The sequence below is a fragment of the Periplaneta americana genome, chromosome 7 (genome assembly GCF_040183065.1).
Source record: "Periplaneta americana isolate PAMFEO1 chromosome 7, P.americana_PAMFEO1_priV1, whole genome shotgun sequence".
NCBI classification, from domain to species: Eukaryota; Metazoa; Arthropoda; class Insecta; order Blattodea; family Blattidae; genus Periplaneta; species Periplaneta americana.
In genome coordinates this window covers 111,513,989-111,527,671 of record NC_091123.1, presented here as the reverse complement: position 1 = coordinate 111,527,671, position 13,683 = coordinate 111,513,989, and the positions used below count along the sequence as shown (strand labels likewise).

The window sequence follows — 13,683 nt, the reverse complement described above, 5'->3', positions numbered from 1 at the left end:
AATATTTTTCAAAGATATTATCATGACTAGCCACTGAAGCACAGATTTTGAGGTGTTCTGAATCCATTTCTTGGTTTGAGTTGCACAACGGGCAGTTAGGGGACTGATATATTCCAATTCTATGCGGGTGTTTGGCCAAACAATCATGGCCTGTTGCCAATCTAAATGCAGCTACAGACGATTTTCGTGGTAAATCGGGAATTAACTATGGATTTTGATGCAGAGAGTTCCATTTTTTCCCTTGGGATTGAGTTATCAAATTTTGTTTGTTGAAGTCTAAGTTTGTAGATTTAATAAATCTCATCACAGAGTAATACGTAGATTTAGTAACAGGTCTGTAAGTAGCAGTGCTGTCCTTCTTTGCTAAAGCATCCGCATTCTCGTTTCCCAGGATTCCACAATGGGATGGTATCCATTGGAATGCAATTCTTTTATTGAGTGATAATAATTGAGAGAGCATTTTAGTTATTTCTGCTGTTTGAGATGAAGGTGTGTGTTTAGAGACTATTGATAGAATAGCTGCTTTGGAGTCTGACAATATAACTGCATTCCTAAATTTATTGATGTGGCATAGAAGATTCCTGAGACATTCATTTATTGCAATGATTTCACCATCAAAACTTGTTGTTCCATATCCAAAAGATCTATAAAGTGAGAAGAGACAGCAAGTAACACCTGTTCTTTGGAGATCAAGGATCCGTCGGTGTATAAATGAAGCCAGTTTTGTGGAGGGTACCTAATATTAATTGTCTCTAAAGACAATTGTTTCAGCATTTCAGTGTTTACTTCTGATTTCAGTATTTCTTCTGTTAAATTTAGATTATATTCTATATTTAATAGAGTTAAAGGGTTTGGTTTAATTTGTAAGTTTTCTTTTAAATTCGGGATATTGATTTTCTGTTTTAATTCTTGAACAATAGATATGAAACTTTTTTGAGTTTTCAGTCTACAAACAGGACAGTATGAATACCAATTGTTACCTGGTAATCTGATAAGTTTTTCATATTGAATCAGTGCTTTTTCTTCTATTGTCATTTTGATGCTGTTAATATTAGTGAGGAATCTCATAGAATCTATTGGCGTTGTTTTGATTCCACCAGTAAGTGGATGAAGTGAAACATGTCCTGTGACAAATATTAAAGGTATATTTTACAAAATCTATTAGATTGTCATAATTAACAACTCATATTTAGTAAAATGCATTATCCCGCCTTTGTTTCTTCATGGTGAAGTTGCGTTTGTTGCTTTTCTTCTTGTGTGAGGTTCAAGTGATGTTCTTTAAAGCCAGTGTTTTTGTTCCCAATGACTGCTTCTTGCTCTGCAGTCCCATTTATATCACAGATCAACCAGTTATGATCTTTATATTTTATCTTTGTAAGAACCTGTTCAAGATTCCCATAAGTTTCTTTAAGGTGTACTGAATGACCAACAAGTAACGAAACATACTTTGTTGCCATTGTGTAAAAGCACTGATCACTGCCTTCAGACTTCTTTTGAAGGAATCGATCGAAGTTTCCATTCATCCAATTTATACTGAACATTAAACTTTTGTATCAAATCAGGAATTTCAATGCAGTATACTAAGGCACTCTCTTGTGAAAAGTAGGGAGTCATTTCCTCTTCTCTTCTCCTGTACTAATGAAATGTTCCTGATGTCAGCAAATTAATTTCTTTTAAACTGGAGCGTAAGTCTTCAGCTCCTTCCTTAGGTAATCCTAAATCTCTCATTAAATCACTGCGTTCAAACTGGTAAACTCTTCAGGACTTCCACTTTCTATATCACACAGCCTTCTAGATTATGTTTCTGATGCTCATCAACAAGTTAGTTCAAAATTTTTACATTACAGCACTGGATTATGGTGCAATAAAATCACCAGTATATTAATATTATAAAACATAAAATATAGTTGTGTATAAAAATGATGCGTGATGTGCCATTTTTTATGTAATTTCTGACTTCAGCACACAAAAATACATAAAAGAAAGCCAAAATTGTTTAAAAAGTTTTTTATTGAAGGTCTATGTAATCTTTCTCAAAATTAAAATCAACTATAGTAAAATGCCTTTTAAACATCCTTAGGGGAATAATAATTCCTTCCTTAAATGTATTATTTTCACTTAATATCAGCAAAGAAGGGCTGAAAGTTGAAATTAAAACACCCTTAGGCAATTTACTATATATATTTATATATTCTTAATACCCATTAAATGTATTACACATTAACAACAAAAATTTCCAAAGACACAATATACAAAAAATCACAATAATGTATTTGAACAAATGCAATTAAATTTACAACTGTCATATGCACAGAGACAATAACATTTCTATAAGTTGACTTTCAATTGAGAATATTGATGTATATACTTGACTCGAAAACATGACGGCCTCTCTTCTTGGAATTGGTAATCCCTCATAAACCCCTATCCTCTACTCAACCCCTAGCCGCGTGGCAGAAATACAATAGATCCCAGCATTGCAAAATCTAGCAGTCATTGCCTCCTGTTGGGTTTCACCCGTTTTCAGTGTCCTTTAGACATTTGTCAACTTGTTGTTTTATATTGTTGTGCGCTTCAATATGTCTAATTTATTCCGGCCATGATTAATGAGTGTTGGAGCAGATGATCCGCAGTCAGGCCTCCTGATTCACCTGAAGATCCAGGACCATCACAAGAACAAATAACACCGTCGAAGAAAACAGAGTATGTTATTTGCAGAGGAGCGTAGCTAAGAAAACAAAGTGTTAAAATTGTGTCTAACGTTAGAAATTCTATCCATAGAGTAATCGAAAGTTGAGGTAGTTTGATAAGTACAAATCTTAATCACTTAACATCGGACATAACCGGCGGAGTTGGTAAAAATTAATATATATATATATATATATATATATATATATATATATATATATGGGGCATAGAAATTAAGAATTACGGTTCACCAACTAAAGAGAAAATAAACTAAAACAGAATTCGGTAAGATAGACGATTTTATGCGTGATTTATTTCGTCGAACAGTATGTGAACAGTACACGAAAGAGATATCGCCAACAGCAAATAAACTTGCGGAAATATTCTGGCCTGATTTGTACATTATGTTTAAGAATGCAGAAAAAATTTCATTCGATTCTATCCAGCACTTTCGGAATTACCAGGAAAAGGGTTTTTAAGGAATAGGCCTATAGTTTGCGAAGTAGAAAAAAAAGCTCATGCCGTTTTCCACTTAACAGCTATTATAGCCAATGCCGCACTTTACATTAAAAATCATAACTTCAGAACTAATACAGAGCCACTGGCGTAGCTCAGTTGGCTGAGTTGACTGCCGATCCGAAGTTGCACTCGGGTGTGGGTTCAGTTCCCGCTTTGGCTGATTTATCTGATTGAGGTTTTTCAGAGTTTTTCTCAACAGTAAGGCGAATGTTAGGTAATCTATAGCGAATCTTCGGCCTTGTCTCGCCAAATACCATTTTGCTATCAACAATCCCGTCGACACTAAATAACCTAGTAATTGATACAGTGTCGTTAAATAACTAAAAAAAAACTAATACAGGTTGTTTTACCTGAATGAACTTCAATAGTTGATGTAGAAATTTAAATTTTATATTAGGCCTATATTTTACATAACAGAATTTTAAGCTATAAGAAGTGTACATGCCCCCTTAATTAATTCAATCATATTTCGTATCTTATAACGTTCCTTAGGCCTACACAAAATTTGCATCGAATCAGCAACTAAACTGGCAGAGAAACAAATATATTCTTTTGTGCTTTAATATGATTTTCCTGTTATGAAAAAATGATGTAAAAGGAATACATTTATCCATGACTGGTATCTAAACTAGTCTTTATTTCACCGTCTTTAGCAACCTAAATAATGACATTATTCACAGCAGTGCTTAAAAGTTTTCTAACTTACAGCAGTGAATTAAATGTTTTTAAATCACTATCTACATGACAACCAACATATTAGCATTAATTAAAATGAATATGTATGAACTTCTTCGCCAACAAAACATTACAAAGAAAAGACCTACAATTTAAAATTAAATTTACATACCAGTAATGAATAAAATATTGTATAGCACACTAGAGTAAACAGATTTTATGCGCTCGTGAAAATTATCACCCAAGGCGAAGCGGATAAAATTTAATTTTACTCTCTTGTACTATAAATTGCTATTCAATGATCACAGTTTCCGAAAATTTTACCAGCGCAACATCCTTAATTAAGTATAAAATTCTGGAACTTCAATAACATGAGAATTTAACACATTATATAATTCTGCAGTTCTTTGTTTTTTTAGGCAAAACATGTTAGTGAAAATATAAATATAAAGTGTTTTTAAAATAAGTTTGTTCAATTTTATACCAATTTTGTTTTAGTAATTATAAATTAAGGTATATTTACAAAGATAATATAGTCTCGCTGAAAATCGCGGTTTCACGGAACACAGTTTGAAAAACGTTCACATATCACAATGACTTCAAGAATTGGCAACTCGGCTAAGGGTTTATCCCTTGCGCGTGCCTGCAGTTAACTGGTGAAGGGTATGAGGGAAGGTCGTCATGTTTTCGTGCGAAGTATACTATAGATTGCAATGTACTGTTACTAGTACTATAGACTGAAATGTAATGTTTCTAATGCCATACTGGTGTGACAATACCTTGTACAGAAATCAATCACAAATGTTTGGAATAGGTTCGGAATTTCATTAAAATGGGTTGTATATTAGGAAATCCATTCGAATGTATTCCTTAGAAGTGGAATTTTTCTTAAAAGCGAGAATAAATTACATTAAAACCTCAAAGATTAGACGGCTGGGACACGTTTACAGAGAAAATGAGATTAATCTATGATGTGAAGTTACTTTAACACAAAAAAAAAAAAAAAGACAGATGAAAAAATAAGAATTGGACGGCTTAACATTAAAAGGTTCAATAGCATTGAACAAGATTTGAAAGTATTGGGAGTACAAGGCTGGAAAAGGAAGACAAACAATAGGGATGAATGGAGGCGCATTGTATGGGTGGTCAAAGCCTACAACAGGCTGTAGCAGCAATAATGATGATGACGATAATGTCTATTGTTTCATTTCTCTTTTTAACAAATGGGAAGGAATCTAGTGTGAACAAATTTTTTTCTCTACTTTAGTAAGGTTATAGATCATTTTCTTACATCCTGAATTTTTGTCCCTTTTATAGACTTGTGAAATTACAGCTTTTATGACTACTCTTGAATCTTATAATATGACAGCATTTCGAAATTTATTTAGTCTATATAAGAGGTTTTGCAAATATATATAAATGGCAGTAACTTCTTCAAAATGTATTATTTATTCTCCTATAAAATGGTAAAAAGAAAAGAGAGAACATGTTTCTCTAGCCCTGTAAAATTTGTAACCACTCCTTACGAGGGTATGTTGTCGTAATTAGTTTTATAGCCAGAGTTTCCAAAATTAGTTTATCTGTTACAGATTTTTTAATATCGTTCAAGAGGACCAAACTATGTTCTATATGGATGGTATTTAATGGGTTGTCTTCCATTAATAAATTCCTTTGAGGAATACTCTAGTCTTTTTTAATTTTTTATATTAATTATATAAAACCTATCTGTGTTTTTAATCTATCCACAGTTTGATTATTACTCAAACTATAGTATTTACTGCATATAGCAATCTAATTTATTTCTCGTACTGTATTAGTGCTTGTTCTTTCAATATTTTAATTATATTATGCGTATCCATAAGGGAGTTTAGGCAAATCACAACTGTTTTGAAGCAGGCACCATTCTTATTAAGTGCTAGCCATACCCGTGTGCTCCGCTGCACCCGTTAGAAATAAATATAAAGTTGTTGTTGTTTGTTGTTGTTTTCTAATCCCAGGCGTTTGACAATAAAGTCATTTGACCTCCTCTACTCCAATATTTTTCAAAGATATTAACATGACCAGCCAATGAAGCACAGATTTTGAGGTATTCCGAATCCATTTCTTGGTTTGAGTTGCACAATAGGCAGTTAGGGGACTGATATATTCCAATTCTATGCAGGTGTTTAGCCAAACAATCATGGCCTGTTGCCAATTTAAATGCAGCTACAGATGATTTTCGTGGTAAATCGGGAATTGATTGTGGATTTTGACGCAGAGAGTTCCATTTTTTCCCTTGGGATTGTGTTATCAAATTTTGTTTGTTGAAGTCTAAGTATGTAGATTTAATAAATCTCTTCACAGAGTAATACGTAGATTTAGTAACAGGTCTGTAAGTAGCAGTGCTGCCCTACTTTGCTAAAGCATCCGCATTCTCGTTTCCCAGGATTCCACAATGGGATGGTATCCATTGGAATACAATTCTTTTATTGAGTGATATTAATTGAGAGAGCATTTTAGTTATTTCTGCTGTTTGAGATGAAGGTGTGTGTTTAGAGACGATAGATAGAATAGCTGCTTTGGAGTCTGACAATATAACTGCATTCCTGAATTTATTGATATGGCATAGAAGATTCCTGAGACATTCACTTATTGCAATGATTTCACCATCAAAACTTGTTGTTCCATACCCAAGAGATCTATAAAGTGAGAAGAGACAGCATGTAACACCTGCACCCGGACCTTGTTCTCTGGAGATCAAGGATCTGTCGTATAAATGAAGCCAGTTTTGTGGAGGGTATCTAATATTAATTGTCTCTAAAGACAATTGTTTCAGTATTTCAATGTTTACTTCTGATTTCAGTATTTCTTCTGTTAAATTTAGATTATATTCTATATTTAATAGAGTTAAAGGGTTTGGTTTAATTTGTAGGTTCTCTTTTAAATTCGGGATATTGATTTTCTGTTTTAATTCTTGAACAATGGATATGAAACTTTTTTGAGTTTTCAATCTACAGAGAGGACTGTATGAATGCCAATTGTTTCCTGGTAATCTGATAAGTTTTTCATACTGAATCAGTGCTTTTTCTTCTACTGTCATTTTGATACTGTTAATATTAGTGAGGAATCTCATAGAATCTATTGGAGTTGTTTTGATTCCACCAGTAATGAGTCTGAGAGCTTGATTTTGAACATATTTTATGTCTTTTATGAAAGGTGAAGTAATTAAAATTTCTCCGCAGTATGTCAGCACTGGCTGTATAAACATTTTGTATGTAGTGTTCAAAGTATTCCTAGAGCATCCCCATTTCTTTCCTGCTAATCTTTTTAGAAGGGAGAATCTTTTACAAGCTTTTTCAGAAATGTATTTCAAATGGTTGCTCCATGTTAACTTACTATCGAAAATAACTCCAAGATATTTGGATTCATAAATCCTAGGAAGGTGTTGGCCATTGTATTGGATATTGAATTCTCTTTCTTTTTTTACCAAGTGAAAATATTTGGTAGTTACTTTTGCTTAAATTGAGTGTCATCAAATTTGATGTATTCCATTCATGTAGTTGATTTAGAGCTTTAAGAGCAGAATTTTGAATTTTGATTAAATGGCAAGTTGTAGCCGATTTAAGTGAACACTATATTTTAACGTTTTGGTGGCTACTTCATTCACACACAACCCCCAGAATTTCTGGAGGACCACACCTGCTGTTGGTCAACGGGTCCATTGGATCTAGCTGGGAGATCTTGTTGATCACCAGCTTTCCCTCCTTAAGCCACCGGAGGACGATTTTAGTGCCATAGCAGGTCAGCACTAGGAACAGAAAAGTAGAAAGAGGAGGAAGGAAAGGGAAATGAACCCCTAGGCCTCGAATGCTCTAATGCCGTCGGGATCGAAGAAAGTAAGAGTTCAGTCAGAGGACTGGATAGGAAAGGGTAAAGAGGGAATTAGGTATTGGATAGAGGAAAATTATACCAAATTCAGTCATTAACTCATCAAGCTGACCAGTGCTAATGGATGAGTAGCCCCTCCCTTTAGTTCAGCTCGTAAAATTATGCTTACTAACAGCTGCACCATGGGAAGGTAGGGATGGGACATTGGGTATTTGTCCAGGTTGGTTCCTTAAAGCCTTCAATGGGAAGGATTAATGGCTCTCCCCCCTGTATCCGACAGATACCCTTTTGCAGCCAAAAAATGTGGAATGCTTCACGATTTTGCGTGTCATCCTTACATAATTAAAATAGGACATTTGATCCAGGGAACATTCGTGTTTGTTAGAAGGATAAATTGTTTATGTTACTTAATTTAAATTGTATTCAAATAATTAAAATGCGATCATTTTGGTCCAGAGACCACTCATTTGGTACAATGACACTTCCTTTAACATCTTTCTTAATTTTTATTACATGCAACCATAGTTTAATGAACATTGACATCATTTAGATTTAATGTGTATACTTTATTTTACTTGCTATATGTTTCCATTGAATTATGGTACTAACTTAATTTTAACCCTTGTTTTCTACGTCTTCAGTAAATGGCGCTTGGCCAACTATGGTTCTGAACCCTTCAAATAACTTAAATTATATTATATAAAAAGTGTGTTGATAACGGATGTACTCCGATAAGTAAGTTTTCAATTTGTTAAGGGGGGCTCTTGAATCTCAGGAGGAACAACTTTTAAAATAGCACAACATAATCTGCTTGGCTCATTACCCAATTTTTTTGCATTGCATTTAATGCCTATATATTTTGTGTATTTTAACACGTTTCAATTGAGCATAGTTAAAATTTGGATTATAAAATAACAGAATGCTAAGCTAACATACTATTACTGCGTACTAAATCAATACACTCTCGTTATTCGTTAATTCTCTGAGATTTAAATGAATGTGTACATAAACATTATTTTAAGAAATACAGGAAACGAATATACAGAATAGCCTATCAAGTTTTCTGTGCATAAGAAGCTATTTTAATCTTACCTGTCCTCAATTCCCTCAGAAGTTACTGTAATAACATTATAACCCTTTAACTCTATTAAATATAGAATATAATCTAAATTTAACAGAAGAAATACTGAAATCAGAAGTAAACACTGAAATACTAAAACAATTGTCTTTAGAGACAATTAATATTAGGTACCCTCCACAAAACTGGCTTCATTTATACACTGACAGATCCTTGATCTCCAGAGAACAAGGTGCCGGTGCAGGTGTTACATGCTGTCTCTTCTCACTTTATAGATCTCTTGGGTATGGAACAAGTTTTGATGGAGAAATCATTGCAATAAGTGAAAGTCTCAGGAATATTCTGTGACACATCAATAAATTTAGGAATGCAGTTATATTATCAGACTCCAAAGCAGCTATTCTATCAATAGTCTCTAAACACACACCTTCATCTCAAACAGCAGAAATAACTAAAATGCTCTCTCAATTAATATCACTCAATAAAAGAATTGTATTCCAATGGATACCATCCCATTGTGGAATCCTGGGAAACGAGAATGCGGATGCTTTAGCAAAGAAGGGCAGCACTGCTACTTACAGACCTGTTACTAAATCTACGTATTACTCTGTGAAAAGATTTATTAAATCTACATACTTGGACTTCAACAAACAAAATTTGATAACACAATCCCAAGGGAAAAAATGGAACTCTCTGCATCAAAATCCACAGTTAATTCCCGATTTACCACGAAAATCGTCTGTAGCTGCATTTAGATTGGCAACAGGCCATGATTGTTTGGCCAAACACCTGCATAGAATTGGAATATATCAGTCCCCTAACTGCCCTTTGTGCAACTCAAACCAAGAAATGGATTCAGAACACCTCAAAATCTGTGCTTCAGTGGCTGGCCATATTTATATCTTTGAAAAATATTGGAGTGCAAGAGGTCAAATGACTTTATGTCAAACGCCTGGCATTAGAAAACAACAACAATAACATTATAGCATTATGTCCATCTAGAGAAACTACACTTTCCAATGGTGAAATAATAATTAATTATACAAATCGGTTAATTTAGCTTCCGATATTACTTCATACAAACACAGAAACATTCTCTATATGCTATCTTTCACAGCTTTCGATTGTTGTTGTCCAAGCCCCTTATAGACGAAGCCATTTGTTTTTTATTTCATTATAAGGCCTTAGATGGCAGTTATTTTAATTTTAAAACTCATTTGTCTCATTAAATATCAAAGAATAAAATTTATCGGAAATGATTTTTAAAGAAACTTTTGTTATGTAACATTTTTCACAAAAATCAATAATAAGTGAGATATTTCGATTTAATTCAGGCCCCCTTATAACCCCCCTTTTAAATCATGTATTTTGAGTGCCATATAGCCTAAAATCTAAGTTACAACGAACTTAATTTGTATTCCAATTTTCATCGAAATCTGTTCAGCCATTATCGCGTGAAAAGGTAACAAACATCCAGACAGACAGACAGATAGATAGATAGACATACAAACAAAATCTTTTATCACCAAGACAAGCTGGCTTTCGACAACTACACTCTACCAATGAACAAGTCATACGCCTCGGCCAAGAAATAAAAGACAGTTTTAACAAGAAAGAAGATACCTTGGCAATATTTATTGACTTTCAGCTAGCATATGACTCTATTTGGAGAAATAAATTATTACTAAAACTCCAGAAATTAGGTATCTCCAGCAATAAGTTCAGATGGATATCAGAATTCCTTAGTCAACGATTCATTGCCACTAAATTCAATAACTCACTTTCTAGTTACAGACAAACATATCGAGGTCTACCTCAGGGCACTGTCCTCAGCACAACTTTATTCAATATTTATATAAATGACTTACCCTCTCTATTAGAGGAATCAAACATGAAAACAGCACTATTTGCAGATGATATAGTTTTGTGGACTTCCGGATCTTACAGACATAGAGACAAAATTCAAAATTCTGCTCTTAAAGCTCTAAATCAACTACATGAATGGAATACATCAAATTTGATGACACTCAATTTAAGCAAAAGTAACTACCAAATATTTTCACTTGGTAAAAAAGAAAGAGAATTCAATATCCAATACAATGGCCAACACCTTCCTAGGACTTATGAATCCAAATATCTTGGAGTTATTTTCGATAGTAAGTTGACATGGAACAACCATTTGAAATACATTTCTGAAAAAGCTCGTAAAAGATTCTCCCTTCTAAAAAGACTAGCAGGAAAGAAATGGGGATGCTCTAGGAATACTTTGAACACTACATACAAAATGTTTATACAGCCAGTGCTGACATACTGCGGAAAAAATTGTAATTACTTCACCTTTCATAAACGAAATAGAATATGTTCAAAACCAAGCTCTCAGACTCATTAATGGTGGAATCAAAACAACTCCAATAGATTCTATCAGATTCCTCACTAATATTAACAGTATCAAAATGACAATAGAAGAAAAAGCACTGATTCAATATGAAAAACTTATTAGATTACCATACAATCCTCTCTGTAGATTGAAAACTCAAAAAAGTTTCATATCCATTGTTCAAGAATTAAAACAGAAAATCAATATCCCGAATTTAAAAGAAAACCTACAAATTAAACCAAACCCTTTAACTCTATTAAATATAGAATATAATCTAAATTTAACAGAAGAAATACTGAAATCAGAAGTAAACAATGAAATACTAAAACAATTGTCTTTAGAGACAATTAATATTAGATACCCTCCACAAAACTGGCTTCATTTATACACTGACGGATCCTTGATCTCCAGAGAACAAGGTGCCGGTGCAGGTGTTACGTGCTGTCTCTTCTCACTTTATAGATCTCTTGGGTATGGAACAACAAGTTTTGATGGAGAAATCATTGCAATAAGTGAAAGTCTCAGGAATCTTCTATGTCACGTCAGTAAATTTAAAAATGCAGTTATATTGTCAGACTCCAAAGCAGCTATTCTATCAATAGTCTCTAAACACACACCTTCATCTCAAACAGCAGAAATAACTAAAATGCTCTCTCAATTAATATCACTCAATAAAAGAATTGTATTCCAATGGATACCATCCCATTGTGGAATCCTGGGAAACGAGAATGCGGATGCTTTAGCAAAGAAGGGCAGCACTGCTACTTACAGACCTGTTACTAAATCTACGTATTACTCTGTGAAAAGATTTATTATATCTACATACTTAGACTTCAACAAACAAAATTTGATAACACAATCCCATGGGAAAAAATGGAACTCTCTGCATCAAAATCCACAGTTAATTCCCGATTTACCACGAAAATCGTCTGTAGCTGCATTTAGATTGGCAACAGGCCATGATTGTTTGGCCAAACACCTGCATAGAATTGGAATATATCAGTCCCCTAACTGTCCATTGTGCAACTCAAACCAAGAAATGGATTCGGAACACCTCAAAATCTGTGCTTCAGTGGCTGGTCATGATAATATCTTTGAAAAATATTGGAGTGCAAGAGGTCAAATAACTTTATTGTCAAATGCCTGGCATTAGAAAACAACAACAACAAGAACAAACAGAAATTTCAAAAAAACGCTTTTCAGTTTCAGGATGGTTAATTATATATGTTAGGACCAATTATTTTTGGAAAATCGAAAATTACCTGAAAAATTTCGGCTACAGATTTATTATTAGTATAGATTGGTGGTTGATTCACCTGCATGCACAGCCCCAATATGAATGGAGGAGGGCCACACCTGTCTTTTGTCGTAGGATCCCTTAGACCTAGCGGGGAGGATTTAAGTATGTCCACCAATCTTTCCACTTCTGCCACTGTGGGATATATTGTTACACCACACAGGCCAATGTAATTAGAAAGATGATATAGAAATGAAAGGAAAGATACCCTAGCTCTCAAAACCTAAGAGTATTGAGATCGAAGAAAAGAATAGTTGACCAAATAAGGTCAAGAAAGGAGAACAGGAAAGGAGACTGACATACGTAGGTGGGAATAATGTTACTTTCAGCTCGGGATTCCTCGGTTGCCACCAACATACTTGTGACACACCATTTTGTACATACAAACACCAACTGCCAACTACAGTCACCAAAATACACAACACATCCAGTTGCTATCAACTTACTGTAGTTGATCAACTGAAATTGCAGTTGATCTAAGATTTAAAGAGCGAGAACGTATGCAACTTGTTGGCATTGCTGTATTAATAGTGACTCATAAGAATAACGATTATGTTTTCATCTACAACATTTTTAAATAAAATGAGCTTCATTATTTTTACAGGACTCAGTGCCTTCGGTTTTATATTGCAGATAAATCTGCACAAACTATCAGGGATGACTGTAACTACATAAACCATGGAACAAATACCTGGAAAGAAACCTATACAGCAGGATAAAGATCTATGATGAATGGGACCTTTCCTTACAGATTCTGTCCAGTGGAAATGAAAGATAAAACAAAGCACTCACGAAAAAGGTACTCTCAAGAAATGGAGAAAGTCTCTGTTTGTGCAAGACTTCATAAGATCAAGCCAAGAATCTTATTAATTCTACTGGGAAAACTAGAAAACCCACAGGAAATGCTATTTGCATAACATTTTATGATTCTGCTCTAATAAACGAGGGAAATGATACTGATTATAATTGGTTCAGGTAAGTAAAACATAAATCCCAACAAGGAGGAATGGCAAGTTCTGTGCTCAAATTAATATTTATTAAAAAGAAAAGAGACATTTTGTTCTTTAGTAATGGTTATGGAGAGAAAAATCATGATTGTTTTAGTACTTGATGCATATGCAAATTTGACAACTCTTACCTTTTCTGTTTGTAAACTGCCCCAGTAATGCTAAAATCTTGTAA

The 13,683-nt window shown here is 33.9% G+C and overlaps 1 protein-coding gene across 13 annotated transcripts in view; it reads right to left on the bottom strand.

The window, feature by feature from the left end:
* Window positions 1-13,683, bottom strand: part of LOC138703364 (pecanex-like protein 1) — a 255,059-nt gene that overhangs the window by 128,857 nt on the left and 112,519 nt on the right. The window lies entirely within an intron of this gene.